The sequence below is a fragment of the Canis lupus genome, chromosome 12 (assembly GCF_011100685.1).
Source record: "Canis lupus familiaris isolate Mischka breed German Shepherd chromosome 12, alternate assembly UU_Cfam_GSD_1.0, whole genome shotgun sequence".
Taxonomy (NCBI): Eukaryota; Metazoa; Chordata; class Mammalia; order Carnivora; family Canidae; genus Canis; species Canis lupus.
The window spans coordinates 60,024,160-60,044,366 of NC_049233.1; the positions used below are offsets into that span (position 1 = coordinate 60,024,160).

General features: G+C 34.5%; 1 protein-coding gene across 2 annotated transcripts in view; it reads left to right on the top strand.

Annotated features, from left to right (window-relative positions):
• GRIK2 (glutamate ionotropic receptor kainate type subunit 2) overlaps positions 1-20,207 on the top strand; it is a 1,061,838-nt gene that overhangs the window by 828,982 nt on the left and 212,649 nt on the right. The gene's annotated exons all lie outside the window — the stretch shown is intronic.

The window sequence follows — 20,207 nt, forward strand, 5'->3', positions numbered from 1 at the left end:
CATATTAAATCAGGTATAAAGCTTTTTTAAGAAAGTACTTGTACTCAAAAACACGTTTCATTTCATACCTTTTGAAACAATATTTCTGAGCTTTGGACTTTGGAAAGCTTCATTCTTTAAAAAATTCCACAGGTAATTCTGATCTATAAGAATGATTGAGAACAACTGCTTAGATAATTACTCTGTGTAACTAAGACGTAAGATTAACTGTGGAGCATACACTAAGCTTATATCTTAAAAGAGAAGTTATTTATATTTTATTTTATTTTATTTATTTTAAAAAATTCTTAATTTATATTTTAGAGTGTGTCCCTTTATTGGTCTATAAATGATTCTGGTATTTATTAAAAGGAAAGTCACTTTGTTTTTATATCACTTAGTGAAAGAATTCCTGTTCTGAATACTCTGATTGCAAAATATCCACAATTGGGAAAAGAACATATTTAAAGAGATTAGTTACCTTATTTAGTAAGCCTTATGCTTGATGTAATTTACTGATATTTAATTGATATTTTAAGGAGGTTGTGATCAATTGATTTATGTTTGGTTGTCCTTTTCTCAATTGGAGAAATCTCAGTGGAGATTATGACTGTGCTGTGATTATGACTTTGATATCTCCACAAAGAGAAGTTGTGGAGATATCAAAGAGAAGTTCACAAATGCTTCTTCAATATGTTTATTATATGTCTTAAGAAAAGAAACAGTGATGTATCTAGGATTTGGCATTTTTGATGTGGTAATCATAATCAGTTCTATTTCTCTTGAATTTATTTTTATTTATTCTTTTATTTAACAAATGTGTATTGAATGATGATATGCTAAAAGCTTTGTTTGAAGAACAAAACAGACACTGTATCTTCCTTCAGGGAGCTTAGAAATTAGTAAAGATTCATAGGGAGGATTACACACACATTTACACATGCGCACACCCAGCCTTATGATTAAGATATAAGAAAAAAACAGGTTAATGCCTTTTATAGGATAATCCTGAGTTATACCTGGAGTCAGGAGTGAAAGGACAAGTCAGGTAGGCCTCCCGTAGAAAATAAACAGCAGATATCTGAAGCTTGAGAATAAATTAGCAAGGTAAAGAAAGAGAAGAAGAGTATTCTTGGTGGAGAGAGCAACATTTGCAAAGGCCCCAAAGTATGAAAGACTGGAAAATTTGCAAAATGGAAAGAAGACCAGGATGGCTGGGCTGGTGCCTTGGTCTGTTTCTCGCTTTATAGAATAAGATTACATAGTCAATTACAAAACAAAACCAAACCCAGGCATTTATTGATTGCTATATGCTAGATCCTGTTCGAAGTACGCTCATATATTTACTCACTTAATTGTCATAATAACCTTTTAAGATAGATATTATTGTCATAATAACCTTTTAAGATAGATATTATTATCAATACCATTACAATTGATAAGCCTAGTGTCCAGATTGCCTAAATAGACTACTAAGCTAAAAAGTAGAGTAGTGGGATTTCAACCCATATGGTTAGCCAACTTGAACAACCAATACTATGAAATGAACACTCCATGGGCCAACTATGGAAAAGTCTAGCAACTATAGTTTATGACCAAAATAACATCTTGATTGAGAATTGTCCCCCTAAAGCAACACTTCTTATCCAGAAATCCCACATATGCTAGAGCACTGATTGCTGTTATGGGTGTGTTCCCAAACATCTAGACATTCCCCTCTGTAGAGACCAAGATTATACAACGCTTTTTTGGATATTTTGGGCCTCTCATTTCTTTTCTCTTTCAGTGTAGCACTGAGTTTTCTTTCAGCCCCTTTAAACAATAATCTCTGATTTTTCTGGACAATCAAAATAGTATTGGAGCTTGTCTTATTTTTTCTTTTCAGTATTGAGATTAAGCATCTTATTCATAAATATCTTTTACTCCTCTTCAGCAACACAATCTATGCCCAATATAGTGTATGGGTGCAGCATATAGCTATATCATGGAATAATCATTTTAGAAATCTTTGAACATTTTAAAGAATGTCTATTTTTTAATTTTGAATGAGACTTATGATATTATATAATTTGGAAATTTACATAACTTCACCTGCAAGTCTGGACCTAAAGCTTTGGTCTACTCATGCCCTCTTCTTCTTCTTCTTCTTTTTTTTTTTTTTTTAAGATTTTATTTATTTATTCATGAGAGAGAGAGAGAAAGAGAGACAGAGAGAGAGGCAGAGACACAGGCAGAGGGAGAAGCAGGCTCCATGCAGGGAACCTGATGTGGGACTTGTTCCCCCATCTCCAGGATCACGCCCTGGGCTGAAGGCAGGTGCTAAACCACTGAGCCACCCAGGGATCCCCGCACTCTTCTTAATATACTTCTTATTATCTCTCTGATCTTCAAATTTCAAGTTCAGTTGCTATTAAAGTTCTCTTGCTTTTTAAGTTTGTTGTTATTAATGGAACTAAAAATTTAATCTTGGAATATCTTTTCATTTATAAGGACATTATTTATTTCATAGCAACTGTTAAAATATAAATTCCTAATTGCCAAAAATAATAACAAAAATATTCTGAACAAGACAGAGTGCCCTTGTTTACTTTTTTAAATTAATTAGCTAATTAATTAATTATTTTTACATAGAGTGCTTTTAAAGAATAGTATGTACAGTATTTTCAGTTTATAATCTGGTCCTGTTGTCCTTACTCTTATGGCTCCACTAGCTAGGGGCAGTATCAGGTGACAAAGTATTTAAAGTCCATATAGGGAATGCCTGTTTTCCCTCTGAGTTCTTGGTTTACAGCAGATTTTTTCAAGCCTGTCTAAATATGTGGAGTGTTTCCCACTGTGCTACTCCTCCATAATAATTGATTTTTGTCCATCAAAAGATTACTAACACTTAAATGCCACTGTACATGTTCTTTCACTTCATGGCTAGTCACACTTTAGTGTACAAATGACTATGAATTTGGTTTTTTATTTTGTTTATTTTTGGAAAAAATCACTTATGGAGATTCTTTCCTTCTGGTTGCTCAATGAATTTAAAAAATGTGCTTGCGTCTGCAACCTAGTCTTATATTTTTATTTTTTAGATTTTCCTGGCACTTCCTGTAAGGTTATGTAGTTCAGTATCCAGTTTACTTGCTTAGGCTTGTAAAGCTTTATTGTTGCAGCCCACAGATACAGAAGGCTTATCTGGGAGCAAGCTTCCAAGGACAATGGGAAGGTTTCACAGTACAAAAGATGAAGTGACCGAATCATCCCCTAAATGGTTCTGCAGCTTCTTCTATAATACCAACAAAAGCAGATTTCTAGGGCTTCAAATCTGCCGCTGCAATACATGTTCCCCTCGATTCTTCTCTTTCCATTGTCACAGAAGGACTGTCAAGCACATAGTTCTTTAAGTTGCTAGCATTCGGGCTTGGAAGCCCAGACACTGCAGCTTCACAAAGAAAAAGATTTTCATTCTTAGTAACACCTTCACCATTTCTAAGCAGTTTTAAACATGTATTGTGGAGATAATAAGATCAAAATAATTTAAGAAAGATGTAGTAAATACACACACCCAAGTACTACTTAAATGTTAGCGTCTGAGATAAGAGTACCTCATTCAGACTCAGACTCCTCTAACCCAACTCCTGCAACTAGCTTGATCAAAGGCAACCAAACCTTTTCTCACCATATTTTTCTTCTGTTTCTGGGATCCTGCTGGTATTAAATTTTCCTCTCTCTCATTCTTGCTTAAATAGTTCAATGTATTTTATTTCAAATAATTGTTAATATTCTCTTGGACCCTCAGATCAACTGGATAAACATAAGACTATTGGTGGTGGTACTCTAGAGAAAGAAAGCTGTGTTTTAATGTGAAATTAGGCATAATTTTTAAAAAGATTTTATTTTAAAGTAATCTATACAATCAATGTGGGGTTCGAACTCACAACCCCTACCTAGATCAAAAGTTACATACTCTACCAACTGAGCCAGCTAGGCATCCCAAGGCATAGTTTTTAAAACCTTAGGTCTTAATCTTTAAAGATTTTATAAGTGACCAGCATCTCCTTTTTTATCCATATAATCTCTCTCTCACATACACACATGTGCTCCCTTCATCCTTCTTTATTAAATCTACAAATGCCACCATAATAAAGATCCTTAAGTTTTTATTTTGCTGTTTTATTCTTTTTCATTGCCCACATTATTGTCAATACTGTAATTTTGTTGAAGCTTGTTTTATTATGATCAATGTATTAAGTTTGGTATGGAAGAATGAATAAAGAAGTCTGAATCTCTGGTTAACCACAGGAAGCTACACGAAACTGCAGTATTTTTGCTCTCATTGTCAAAGGCATCATCATGATAGAACCATGTAAAATAATACAATCTAAATTTCAGGCTCAGCCTTGATCTGAGTGGATGTCTAGTATCAAACTCAACATGCATTAAGCCTTCTTCACTTCAGGCCTTACCATACCTCCTCCTACTATATTTCCAAACTCTGTTTATGTTTCCAATACTTTTCAATTCACTCAAACCAGGGGTTTGTTTCTTAGATACCTCAGTCACTTTAAACCCCATATTCACAATTCAGATATCAATAATAATAATAATAATAATAATAATAATAATAATAATAATGACAGATGGGTTATTTTAAAACAGTTTAACAAAAAAGTGAGTAAAGGAACATTTCGAACAAGTGAGATATGATCTGTTTGTGGGTGCTATGGAATGGGAGATTTGTAGAGTCTGATTTGAGAGACATTGTACCTATGAGGAAGAGGAAGTGATGATAACCTCGAAAAATCAAGTAGGAGATTTGTTAGGGGCAATATAAAGGGGCAAAAAAAATTAGGAATGTGGATGAGGACTTCAAGTTAAAAGCTAAGTATGGGGCATTAGCCTTGTCATAGAGCATGATAAGGATATTGGGAAGGGAGATAGTGAGTTTTACTTACTCATCTATGAATGGAGATGTTGGCAATAACTTTTGTGTAGTCAAACCTTGATTATTTATGTAAGAAGCTAATAAATTAGATTCAGAAATGAGATGCAGGAGATTAACTAATAGGTACAGTCTCTTTTCCCATCAAACCTTTTACTGGAAGAACAGTGAAATAGCACATTTGATTGATTTGAGTTTGAATTTTTTTTTTCTTTTCCTCTTTGTTCTTTCTCTTAGGAATTAAGCTAATAAAATATGTAATGGCCAAAATACAAATACCAGTACAAAAAAAAAAAAAAAAAAAACAAATACCAGTACAAAGACAAAAACAACCAAAATCTCCAATCTAAACTGATAATTCTGTCAAGTGATAGAAATAAATTGCAGATCAGTATTTACTAAAGTATGAATGATAATCACTAACCGTAATCCTCTCATAAGCCCTTATTGCTCTGACATCAGTATCTTTCCTGAAATATTGGTGAACAGCACAATTAGCAAACGTCTAACCCTTTCCTTAAAAGTTAACTTCAACATATTGCCCAGTTATTATTTCTATAGGCTTTGCTTCAATTTCAAATGATTATATATTACATTTCAGGGGGAAAGATGTCCCTTCATGTTCCCAAACCCCAGTAAATTTTCTAGATATAGAGTAAAAATAAAAACTTTTCATGGAACAATAATTATGGCCAATAAAGATTTAGATTTTTTTTGTACATTATGTAAATTATTTTCTAGTTATTCTTCTGAAAGTAGGTAAACATGGTTTGCTACAACTAAGAATGCGGTGATTGTGCCTGCAGTAGTATACTAAAGGATCTGTGTGTGTTTGTGAGAATCACACATTCAAAAGAATGTCTTTGTTTAATAATCTCACAAAACGAAATCAAAGAAAGGCAAGGAAACATCATAGATTGCCCCAGAATGCACTTAAATTCTGGCGGGGGGGGGGGTAGTTACAGGTAAGTAATATACATAGTGTGTTAAAAAGTTATTAAGGTAAAACTTTGCTCTACAGGCCTGCCACATGATTTTGTTGGTGCTTTAAAACATAATTTCCAGATTATAAGAGTTATTCATTTTCTATCCGGGAAGTTCATGTGGAAGTGCCTTTTTTTTTTTTTTTTTTGGATTTTATTTATTCATGAGACACACAGAAAGAGCAGCAGAGACATAGGCAGAGGGAGAAGCAGGCTCCATGCAGGGAGCCTGATGCAAGACTCCATCCCAGGACCCCAGGATCACTCCCTGAGCGTGAAGGCAGACGCTCAACTACTGAGCCACGCAGGCTTCCCTGAAACTGCCTTTTTAATAATGTCTTGTGATATTGAAATGGGGTCTGTTTTCCAGTCAAGAGAACAACAGATAAGCACAGATGGAGATTCTCTCATCAGTAGTTTTTGATCCTAACAAACCAGTCGTCCTTAGTATTGCCCTTTCTTGAAAATCATAAGTTGTTCTGATGGTATATGCTAGCTTTTCCCACTTTTTTTCTCTTGCTATTCTCACTTCAAATTGTGATAACCTGTAGTGCACCATAGGCTTCTGACGTGAATGTTAATTAGGGAGGCAAAATTCAGAGCCATAGTGAATAGAAGGAATTTGAAAGACTAGGATTCAGACAATGGCAAGACCTTTCTCAGCTCTACAGCAGTAAAAGCACAATGGTTGGGACAGCAAAGGCCAACGAAAGAAAGAAAGAAATAACCCCATCCTGTCAGTGGAGTAATAACCATCAACTGTGCAGTTATTTGTGCTGATCTTTTGCTTATTTTTGTTGGTCGTTTCTTGTGACTGTGAATTGCAGGATATTCTTAGCCTGTCTGGTTAAGTTTCTACATATTTTCCCCACATCTAGAGTGGTATAAATCATTAAAATGTAATGAAATACTAGTACTCAGAGTAATTCCCTTAAATACATGCTCTCTTTCCATTTTGAAGATCAAACTTTATTGTACTCTTTATGAAACTTCCTTAATTCAGCTAAGAAAAAAATCACAAGACTTTTAAAATGCAGTTTGGACAGTGGTAGTAGAGAAGTAAAATTATAAGCTTGAAATTGTCTGTAGACCTTGGATAGTATACGAGGTTATAAAACCAAATAGTTATTGATCTTTACAAATGTTAATAATACTAGATGCTTGTTAAATGTTAACAGGTTTAAAAATACCATTTTAAATCATTGCAAAGGAATACCTTATAAATGAATCACTTATGTATAATAGAGCAATCTTCACTTCGGAATTTTTAGAAATACTTCCTAAAACATGATCAACTGAATAAGCATTTAAATCTATTTTTATTTCATAATATTGATAGAGAAATATTTTATTTTTAATCATCTTCCAAATATAATATTCACAGTTTCTTTCATCCTCATTAACCAAAAGTTGACTAATTGAAAATAAGGCTCCAAAAATATCTTTTATTTTTCACCAGCATAATAAATGTTTCCATGAAATTTTCTTAAATAATTAAGTATATATTTTTGAAGCAACTAAGGGTAAATATAATAGCAACCAACTATTTTCAGAGGAAAAACATGCAAGCCGTTTAAAGTTAGAATAAGAATATTGCTTCTTTATTCTGCTTGGAGGTGTTTGATGGTGGCTCGGCGTCCCACCTGGCAGATGGCCTGGCACCCCTCTGCCAGCTGTCAAGCAGGACACAAGGGCTGGACAGTTACTTTATTTTATTTTTTTTAAGATTTTCTTTATTTATTCATGAGAGACACAGAGAGAGGCAGAGACATAGGCAGAGGGAGAAGCAGGCTCCCTGTGGGAAGCTGGATGTGGGACTAGGTCCCCCGACCCCAGGATCACGACCTGAGCTGATCACGACCTGAGCTCAACCACTGAGCCACCCGGGTGTCCCCTGGACAGTTACTTTAGGAGAGCTACTTATGATGTTCCCAGGTCAGAGCTAAAGCAAAACAGAAGATGAAGGAACAAAGTGTGACATTGCCCTCCATTAAGAACCTGGATTTCTGTTTGGGTTTGCCCTCTATTTTTCATCTTTAATTTACTCTGTCAGTACTGAAATTTCTTTTCTAGATTCTGGTGTTGGTTTTATAAACTATAAATGAATTATTAGAGTCATCTGCAAATTTGTAATCAAAGCACTCACTAGATGTCTATAATGGAAGCTATCTTCATCAACATTGAAAAAGTTATACTTCCTCTTAACTTTCCAATAAAACTCTCAGGAAGATTCAGGGGAAAAAAATCAACGTAAAAACAATGAAAACATAGTGATATCATAGGCTAAAGTTATAAAGAGACATACGCCATAATTTCAGTAAAACATCATCAAATAGAGTTTATGGGGACAGGATACTGATTATTTTCTAAAATAGCAGGTTTATGGGCCCTGCTTATGGGTTCAAATACTGGGATTTTATATTTTTATGACAAAAAGATAGGAAAATATTTTACACTTCCCTTACTTTGAAGTCACCTTGTGGAAATATTTCAGTATTTAAGAATTCTATAATTAATTATCTTTGGTTGTTTAGGAATTTAATCATACATTTAATAGATAGCTAAATTTCATCTCTTCCTCTACTAATTTTTGTTTGCTTTTGTGTTGTCTTATTTTATCTATTTTTTTATTTTTTGGATTTGATGAACTTCATTCTCTAAGCCTGTTTTCCTTATTTTATTTTAATTTTTTAAAATATTTTATTTATTTATTCATAGAGACACAGAATGAGAGAGAGGCAGAGACACAGGCAGAGGGAGAAGCAGGCTCCATGCAGGGAGCCTGATGCAAGACTCCATCCCAGGACCCCAGGATCACTCCCTGAGCGTGAAGGCAGACGCTCAACTACTGAGCCACGCAGGCTTCCCTGAAACTGCCTTTTTAATAATGTCTTGTGATATTGAAATGGGGTCTGTTTTCCAGTCAAGAGAACAACAGATAAGCACAGATGGAGATTCTCTCATCAGTAGTTTTTGATCCTAACAAACCAGTCGTCCTTAGTATTGCCCTTTCTTGAAAATCATAAGTTGTTCTGATGGTATATGCTAGCTTTTCCCACTTTTTTTCTCTTGCTATTCTCACTTCAAATTGTGATAACCTGTAGTGCACCATAGGCTTCTGACGTGAATGTTAATTAGGGAGGCAAAATTCAGAGCCATAGTGAATAGAAGGAATTTGAAAGACTAGGATTCAGACAATGGCAAGACCTTTCTCAGCTCTACAGCAGTAAAAGCACAATGGTTGGGACAGCAAAGGCCAACGAAAGAAAGAAAGAAATAACCCCATCCTGTCAGTGGAGTAATAACCATCAACTGTGCAGTTATTTGTGCTGATCTTTTGCTTATTTTTGTTGGTCGTTTCTTGTGACTGTGAATTGCAGGATATTCTTAGCCTGTCTGGTTAAGTTTCTACATATTTTCCCCACATCTAGAGTGGTATAAATCATTAAAATGTAATGAAATACTAGTACTCAGAGTAATTCCCTTAAATACATGCTCTCTTTCCATTTTGAAGATCAAACTTTATTGTACTCTTTATGAAACTTCCTTAATTCAGCTAAGAAAAAAATCACAAGACTTTTAAAATGCAGTTTGGACAGTGGTAGTAGAGAAGTAAAATTATAAGCTTGAAATTGTCTGTAGACCTTGGATAGTATACGAGGTTATAAAACCAAATAGTTATTGATCTTTACAAATGTTAATAATACTAGATGCTTGTTAAATGTTAACAGGTTTAAAAATACCATTTTAAATCATTGCAAAGGAATACCTTATAAATGAATCACTTATGTATAATAGAGCAATCTTCACTTCGGAATTTTTAGAAATACTTCCTAAAACATGATCAACTGAATAAGCATTTAAATCTATTTTTATTTCATAATATTGATAGAGAAATATTTTATTTTTAATCATCTTCCAAATATAATATTCACAGTTTCTTTCATCCTCATTAACCAAAAGTTGACTAATTGAAAATAAGGCTCCAAAAATATCTTTTATTTTTCACCAGCATAATAAATGTTTCCATGAAATTTTCTTAAATAATTAAGTATATATTTTTGAAGCAACTAAGGGTAAATATAATAGCAACCAACTATTTTCAGAGGAAAAACATGCAAGCCGTTTAAAGTTAGAATAAGAATATTGCTTCTTTATTCTGCTTGGAGGTGTTTGATGGTGGCTCGGCGTCCCACCTGGCAGATGGCCTGGCACCCCTCTGCCAGCTGTCAAGCAGGACACAAGGGCTGGACAGTTACTTTATTTTATTTTTTTTAAGATTTTCTTTATTTATTCATGAGAGACACAGAGAGAGGCAGAGACATAGGCAGAGGGAGAAGCAGGCTCCCTGTGGGAAGCTGGATGTGGGACTAGGTCCCCCGACCCCAGGATCACGACCTGAGCTGATCACGACCTGAGCTCAACCACTGAGCCACCCGGGTGTCCCCTGGACAGTTACTTTAGGAGAGCTACTTATGATGTTCCCAGGTCAGAGCTAAAGCAAAACAGAAGATGAAGGAACAAAGTGTGACATTGCCCTCCATTAAGAACCTGGATTTCTGTTTGGGTTTGCCCTCTATTTTTCATCTTTAATTTACTCTGTCAGTACTGAAATTTCTTTTCTAGATTCTGGTGTTGGTTTTATAAACTATAAATGAATTATTAGAGTCATCTGCAAATTTGTAATCAAAGCACTCACTAGATGTCTATAATGGAAGCTATCTTCATCAACATTGAAAAAGTTATACTTCCTCTTAACTTTCCAATAAAACTCTCAGGAAGATTCAGGGGAAAAAAATCAACGTAAAAACAATGAAAACATAGTGATATCATAGGCTAAAGTTATAAAGAGACATACGCCATAATTTCAGTAAAACATCATCAAATAGAGTTTATGGGGACAGGATACTGATTATTTTCTAAAATAGCAGGTTTATGGGCCCTGCTTATGGGTTCAAATACTGGGATTTTATATTTTTATGACAAAAAGATAGGAAAATATTTTACACTTCCCTTACTTTGAAGTCACCTTGTGGAAATATTTCAGTATTTAAGAATTCTATAATTAATTATCTTTGGTTGTTTAGGAATTTAATCATACATTTAATAGATAGCTAAATTTCATCTCTTCCTCTACTAATTTTTGTTTGCTTTTGTGTTGTCTTATTTTATCTATTTTTTTATTTTTTGGATTTGATGAACTTCATTCTCTAAGCCTGTTTTCCTTATTTTATTTTAATTTTTTAAAATATTTTATTTATTTATTCATAGAGACACAGAATGAGAGAGAGGCAGAGACACAGGCAGAGGGAGAAGCAGGCTCCATGCAGGGAGCCCCATGTGGGACTCGATCCTGGATCTCCAGGATCACACCTCAGGCTGCAGGCGGCGCTAAACCCGCTGCGCCACGGGGGCTGCCCTGTTTTCCTTATTTTAATTGTATTTTTTTCTTGTTATTATGTGCTAATAGACTTTTTTCTCAAGAAGTCTTTTTATACCTAGTTTTCAAATTAATTATTTTTCAGGAATGGTCGTAAAGTATTAGTGAATACATTGGTCATCTGCAGGTTATCATTAACTTTTCTAGTTGTATTTATTATTCTGATGAATGTATTAATCAATTGCTATATGGTAATCATAGCTGTATTCCAGAGATAAGCTATTATTGGATATGACTGAAACATATTTCAGTGGATAGCTAGCTATATTTTGTTATATTGTTTTTAGGTATTCTTTGGTAGTGACCGCTTCATAGGAACAGTGTCCTAACCACTTTCTTAGTTTGTTATGTCAGTGTTTGCTAACTTCATTTAAGAAGACTAGGACTAGTTTCGCAATATTTGCTATGCTCTAAAACAGCCTGTGTATCATGAAATCATTTGTTTCACATTAGGTTAAGAATAAAAATTTCACACTATTTAGATATTTTCTGGAAAGATTTCTGAAATATTATAATTTCTTTTATCACTATTGACCTATTCATTTATTTACTTATTCCTGCATCAGTTTTCTATTGTACATTGGTATATATCAAGATATTCACATTTATCAACAGATTTTCACATAAGGTCATCATATAAGTTTTAAAATCTTTCCTGAGTCCCTTTCTCATGTGAAATTCTGTGTTTTTAAAATTTTTCTTTTCCCTTAGAGTTGAAGAGAACTTATTTTGTTATTGTTGCTTTTACAAAAAGATGTTTATAATTTAGTAATTTCCTTCTTTCTTATTCACTGCTTCACTTATTTTTTTTTTCTATTTCCTTATTTTCCTCCTGCTTTTCTTGTGTTTTTTAGGTGTCAATTTTCTAGCTTTTTTTTATTTAAATGTTCCACTTATTTATTTTGTTTTTATTTAATGATAAATTCGTATAAGGGGTAATTTTTTTCTGCAAATTGCTTTGAAGATTCTTCTTTTTCTCCTCGTTCTCCTTCTTTTTTGTTAAATGAAAGTAGCATAGCTTTATGGTTAGCAGAATGCTATGGAATAAGCAGAACCTTCATCTCTCAAACTGCACCAGGCTTTGAAATTCTGGTAATAGTCATTAGATAATGCATGTAAATAATATGTTTTCTGAAAATTCTTTTTAAATTCCACACATGTCTTAAACTGTATTGAGGGAAATTTAGATTTTAACTTAGTTTTACTGAATGTAGTATTTCTGGTCTTTTTAAATGTTAACTTTGCCATCTTTAGGGCTATTGTTTGGTGTCAGAAAGTACCTTTTTTTTTTTTTTTTAAATTTATGATAGTCACACAAAGAGAGAGAGAAAGAGAGGCAGAGACATAGGCAGAGGGAGAAGCAGGCTCCACGCACCGGGAGCCCGACGTGGGACTCGATCCCGGGTCTCCAGGATCGGGCCCTGGGCCAAAGGCAGGCGCCAAACCGCTGCACCACCCAGGGATCCCCAGAAAGTACGTTTTTTAGTCTGATATATATTTTTTTTAATTTTTATTTATTTATGATAGTCACACAGAGAGAGAGAGAGAGCCGCAGAGACACAGGCAGAGGGAGAAGCAGGCTCCATGCACCGGGAGCCCGATGTGGGATTCGATCCCGGGTCTCCAGGATCACGCCCTGGGCCAAAGGCAGGCGCCAAACCGCTGCACCACCCAGGGATCCCCCCAGAAAGTACTTTTTTAAATGAAGAGTATATGTTTGCCAATTTTTATTCCTTTCATATTACGTGGCAAAATGGCTAAAATATAAAATTCTTAAGTTTTTCAAGATTTTTTTTCTCTAAAACACTTTTGATGTTTTTTTTCATTGCTATAATTCTCCTTTTCTGATTAGCCAGTTTTATTTTCCACTATTTAATGCTTATGAAACTATTTCTTCCTTTACCTCTGTGATTGATTTTCATATATTTATTTTGGCCAAGGTGGGCGTAGGTAAAAAAAAAAAAATCAATCAATTTGCAGTTTTTTATGAAAATATCATTACATCATCTCAAATGCTCTTACCAAACTTTAAAAAAGCTTCTCAAAGTAGGGGGAGATCAGATTACCTATGAGTTTCTTATATGTCTTTGGAGGCATACTTTGAAGCTGTGTTCTGCTGCAAACTGGTCTCCTTCTGTTGCAGGCCTCTTATTCAGCTGTCATCTGAGACTTCCTTTCACCATCACCCTGAAAATTCTACTTGCCTTTCTCCTTTCCTGGAACCCCATTTCCTGGATCCTAGGATTCTTCTTCTTCTCCTTTTATTTTTTATATATATTTTTTGAATTTTGTTAGAGTATAAGCTATAATAGCATCCTGAGAAAGGTCTCATGACAGGCTAACATTTTAGACCTTGTATATTGAAAATCATTGCTTCCTGTGTATAGAATTATAGGTTGAATTCTTTGGAAGACCTTGCTGCATTTGTCTTCTCCTATTGTAGCCATCCACGTGTGCATGGTCATTCTGATTCCTGATCCTCTGTAGGTAGATTATATTTTTTCTCTTCTATGGACAATTGAGGATCATCTCTTTCTTCAGAAGCTTGGAAATTTCACTAATGATATACTCTGGGGTCTGGAACTTTATTTTTTTTCTTAAACATTCTCTTGAGTTTAGATTCCTGATGTCTAATTATAGTAGCTAGGTGTTACACATGTATATTGAATATTAGAAATTTATTTTTTTAGAGATTTTATTTATTTATTCATGAGATACAGAGAGAGAGAGACAGAGACAGAGACAGAGAGAGACAGAGAGAGAGAGAGAGGCAGAGACACAGGCAGAAGGAGAAGCAGACTCCATGCAGGGAGCCTGATGTGGGACTCGATCTCCAGACTCCAGGATCATTCCCCAGGCTGAAGGGGGCACTAAACCGCTGAGCCACCCGGGCTGCCCTGAATATTAGAAATTTAGATGGACTGAATAAAGGTGTGCTGTTAGTACAGAATAAACACCAGCTTTCAAAGATTCAGTATTAAAAAAAGAAGGAAACATCTCAATTTTATATTGAGTATAGGCTGAAATATAATATTTTGGATATGTTAGGATAAATAAAATATATTATTAAAATTAGCTTCTCCTGTTACTTTAACTTTTTTTTTTTTAATGTGGCTACTAGAAAATTTTAAATTACATATGTGACTCTTACTTGTAGCTTGCATTATATTTCTATTCAACAGCGATGGTCCAGAATCTTGCTGGGATCATTCAACCTGGAAACACATGTTCTTCAGTTCTCAAATATTTTAAAATATATTTATTTAATAATTTCCTCTTGGCCTTTTTCTCATTGTCTCTCTCCCTCTGGTCACTGGTTAACTGAGTATTAGACTTTTCAGCACCACATAAATGACAGTTTCTGTGTTTTTGTTTTAAATGTTGATGCCTAGGTCCCATGTCCAGATATTCTACCTTAATTGATGAACTCCTCAAATGTTAATATTGTTTGAAATCTTCCCAGATGATTTTAATAACCCTCTAATTTTATCAGATAATTTCATCTTGTGTTTTTAAAATTCTATTTTCTGAAAGAGTTCCTCAACTTTGTCCTCTAGCCCACCAATTATTTATATATATGTAAATTTTATTTAATTAATTTATTTTTATTAATTTACTTTTTAGAGAGAGACCCAGAGTGGGGCAGAGGGAGAGTGAAAGAGGGAATCTTAAGCAAGCTCTACACCTAATGCAGAGCCCATTGTGGGCTTGAGCTCACAACCCCAAGATCATAATCTGAGCTGAAACCATGAGTCGGATGTTTAACTGACTGAGCCACCCAGGTGCCCCTGATGATATTTTTAAGACAATTTTTTAGAGCAGCTTTAGGTTCATAGCAAAACTGGGGAGAAGGTACAGAGATTTCTTACATGCTTCCTGCCCCCACATGTGCGTAGTCTCTCCCATTACCAGCATCCCCCACCAGAGTGGTACATTTGCTGCAACTGAGGACCTCTCACTGACACATCATATCTCCCAAGTACATAGTTTACATTTTAATTCATTCTTGGTGTTACACATTCTGTGTTTTTGGACAAATGTATAATGACATGTATCTACCATTCTGAGCATCAGACTATATTCACTGCCCTGAAAATAGAACTTTTCCTATTAACCCTCCCCATCCAACTCCTGGCAATCATTGATCTTTTTTTTATCATCCCCATAGTTTTATCTTTTCCAGAATATCATGTTCTTGGAATCATGCAGTATATGGTCTTTTCAGATTGGCTTCTTTCACTTGCTAGTATTCATTTAAGATTCTTCATTGTCTTTTCATAGTTTGGGAGCTCATTTCTTTTTAGTGCACTTTATTTATTTTACTTCTATTTTTAATTTGAAGAGCTTTTATACATTCTGACTTTTAATAGCATTGATTTAATATATTTCCCTTTTTGAAGTTTTTGTCTATTTGTTATAGTGTTTCTTTGCTTTTTGTTTTTTTAAGATTTTATTTATTTATTCATGAGAGACACACAGAGAGAGAGGCAGAGACACAGGCAGAAGGAGAAGCAGGCTCCATGTAGGGTTCCCGATGTGGGACTTGATCCCAGGACTCCAGGATCACGTCTTAGGTGGAAGGCAGGCGCTCAACCGCAGAGCCACCCAGGCATCCTGATTGTTTATTTTTATTTGTATTTTTGTTTTGTTTCTGTCTTGATGTTAGAGGCTCCTCTCAATTTTTTTTTTCAAATGTCTTTTCACGTTTTTGAATAAGGCATTCTAAATGGGAATGGAAGTTCTGTGCTGCATATAAAGAGAATTGACCAATAGATGAATTACACCAAGCAGTGTTTTGGAGAGGATCTGGCCTTCTATCTGGAGAATCTAGCAAATACTTAAATCTATGTATCTCTTCTGTCTGTTGCATAATTTCTGAAAGGAATCCTACAGATTGGCAGCTAGCATTCTCAATTAAGAAGGGAAAACAGGATGGAGAACTTACTTTTGACTGATGCAAACTTTAACATGGTACCTGTTCTCTCTAGTTCTCTCTGAATCCAAAGTCACTTGGACTCAATTTCTCCTTCAGTTTTCTGCAAGGGTCAGCATATGGGAGGATGAATAATTTGGAGAATTTACCTAATTTTCTAGTTAATACAGGGTGTGGATCTCTGAGCAAGGACATTTTATGGAGAAAAGAATAAAACATTTTTCAGCTGCCTCCAGGAGACCTTCTCAGTTTCCTATTGTCTTATATTTAATGTCAGTTTTTTCTAAATGATAGGTGAAGTTTTTTTTTTTTAATTTTTATTTATTCATGAGAGACAGAGACACACACAGAGTGAGAGAGAGAGAGAGAGAGAGAAGCAGAGACACAGGCAGAGGGAGAAGCAGGCTCCCTGCAGGAGCCCAATGTGTAACTCTATCCTAGAACTCCAGGTTCATGCCCTGGGCCAAAGGCAGACGCTCAACTGCTGAGCCACCCAGGCGTCCCAATAGGTGAAGTTTCTTCATCAATTGCATTATAAGTCTGTATATTTTCAAGAATGAAAATTTACAAGGTCATGAATTCCAGCTGGATGAGAAGACCAACCTGACTACCTTCCCCTTCCTTGTCAATACACAATTACAGTAATAGAGCAGTGGCGCCACCTACAACTAACAAGAAAGCTGACTGAATTTGGGATTTTTTGTTTTCCATTGCAAGAGGCCACTCTTGTCTTTTAAATATAATTCATTACAACATCCAGCCCTCCTTTTTCACTCTGCTTGACCACTTATTTCTTAAGAGCCAAATACAACAAGGTTTATCTCTTAAGTAGGATGAAACCGTTTTTGATGACATGGTTATGCCTTTGTTCCAGTGTTTTTATGACATTCCTACACTACCAGTTATCCTCCACACATAATTTTCTATACAAATGTGATTCCGTGCCCTCAACTTTTGGCAAGACTCTATTATTCTTATTGTTCACTATTGTGAGATTTATATTTGCCCATAGCCTCAGAACTACTTTGATAAGGAGTTAGGAGAGGCAGTGCTGTGCCTGCTTTCACAAGTCTTTGAGTTATAAAAATAACTATAAGTAGTCCACTACAGATAGAGCACAAAGAATGTGGAAGAGAAATGATAGATGAGGGTGAGTTTTATAGGTCTTAAAAGAAATTTAGATTTTAAACTATCCATAATGGGACAATTTTAAAAGATTTTAAGTACATAAACAATATGATTGGGACTATAAAAAATCTTAGAATTGGAGATAGAATTGTAGTCTACAAGATAGGATTTGGTGAGACCAACCAAAAGGATATTGCAAGAGTGAGAGCTGATAAGGTCCAAACTATGGCAATATCTGAAAGGTTGTGGGGGGAAAGACATTGGATTCACAGATATATAGGATGGAGAATGGAAGATACATGGAATGGGAGATATATAGCAACCAATAAATTTATAAATTGAAGTTTAAGAAGAGGTCAGAAGTTAGGAAGACTTTTATTTATTTATTTTTTTTGATAAAGATTGCTGGAAACATGATATAAAAAAAAGCAGAATTGGGGTAATAAAAGATGAACATATTACATTTAAATTCCATATGGTATATTTATCTATTTGGCAGTTAGACATGTAGTTCCATAGCTGAAGAGAATGATCTGGGCTGGAGATGAGATTTGGAGTTATCAAAACAGATGGTGGTGAGAGGCCTGGGCTTAGCATTTGAGTGTCTGTCTTCAGCTCTAGGCGTGATCTCAGGATTCAGGATCGAGTCCCACATTGGGCTCCTTACAGGGAATCTACTCCCTCTGCTTAAGTCTGTGTCTTAAATAAATAAATAAATAAATAAATAAATAAATAAATAAATAAATAAAATTAAAAAAAAATATGGTGGTCAGCATCATGAATATAGGTGATATTGTTCACATAGAGAGCACATGTGAATTATCAGTGAATCTACACCACTGCACATTTCTTTCCTTTCCTGATATTTCTGTGGATTATCTCCTAACACTTGCTGTATTCTTTCTGGCGTAACAAACAACTATAAACTCAGGGCTTCCCAGGAAGATAAAGAGTCTGGGATAAAAAAAAAAATACACTGTCTTTTGAGTCAGGCTCGAGAGTCCATTATCTATATTGAAAATGGGCAGTTGAAAGATAACAATCATGAGACTTTCAAGACCCATAAATCCTGAATTATGTCAGGTACCCCCAACACAATTTTACTTTCTTTGCATTTTCAGTCTTTGCATTTTCAATCACAACTTGATCACTTGACATTGATTCCTAATTGCTTCTCTTTATTTGAGCTTTAACTGGTACTTTTAATGACAGATTGTATTCTAAACACACCATAATGACTTAAAAAGAAAAGAACAGACCTCTTCTCCTGGTAGAAATTGTATATGCATTTTGCCTTACTGACATCACTATAGCGATTTCCCCTAGAAATCCACGATAACAGATGAGTCCCCAGGTCCTTCTCCATTCATCAATGTATTTCATTAGGTGCATTCCTCATAAGACATTTATGCCATTAATTTATGTCATTAATTAGATGCCTAAACAAGAATGAGTATTATTAACTCAAGTCCTATAAATTTTATATTCTGAGCTCTCTTAGCCTTGATTCTATGTTGTAATTCATTAAAAAACTCATGAATTTGTTTTCACCATTTTGTTTTAATAAACCAATATTGGACAAGCAAACAAACAAAATATTTTTTGCCACTTTATCTGAGAACTGAAAAAAAGAAATGCCTTTGCAACAAAGCTGTTTGGAAAACATTTCATAGTATATGCAGAATATTTTATGCTTAATTCAAATGTGACTAAAACCACAGACCATAGAATATTTGCTTATATGACAGCTTTGCATTCTTTAAAAAAATCAAATTTATATTTTGCCTTTTGAACTTTTAAATTTACAGTTTTTGGCAAATATGATACTCTCTGATATTACAGACAAAATACTACTTCCTTAATACACTGAGCACTTTCTATGCCCTATAGCAATAACATTACATGTTTATCATTTGGTTACATCAGAATTTTATAGTATGCTCCACAGTTCTGATAGGTGTATGATGCAGGCATACCCTACAACTATTGTGAGTTTAAATAGTTTTTGGAAAATATTGAATTAAGGTAAATTCATTAGGTTTCTATATCACTAAGCCTTTAGTAAGTTCATATGTATTGTGGATATCTCAAAGGAAAGAAAATATGTAGAATTTCCAAATATCTTTAATTTCAGAATGTTTTCTTGAAAATAAATTTGTAGAATAATTTCCCAGAAGAATACATTGTGGACAACATTAGATTAGATCATAATAACTATGAAGTTCTTATTGATAAATATAATGAAATTTACTTCCATATGCAGATTCATGAACCACTTAGCCTACTAATAACAGCAGAGGAGCAGACTGTTTTTCCAATGAGTTAATGTTTGATATCTGAGTTTAATACCTAGTTAAGAAAGTTTTTTCTGAAGGTTGAAGGGACAAATGGAAGTCAGAAAATCTAGGTTTGAATCTTGAGTCTGCCACTTAGATGATTTACCTTGGGCAAGTTACTGAAACTTTCTAATAAGGGTAATAATGACATGCAACTTGAAGTATTAGAGATAGAAATTTGAAAAAAATATATAACATAGTCCCTGACACAAAATTATCGGCAAATGATAATATTAAATGGGTACAAAGTAATCTAAAAATTAAAAGCAATAAATGGTGCTCATATTTACAACTTTCCCCCAAGGCCTTATGATATCTTCTTATGAACCATCATTCTTCTTCTTCAGGCCATGCACCAGTAAAATTCTTCTCTACAATTCTCACTTCATTTTCTTGCATGAGCAACTCTTACTTCTCCCCATTTATACTCATTCTACAATCCCTTTTTTGAGCGGCCTTTTTTCTAGGATAATTTATC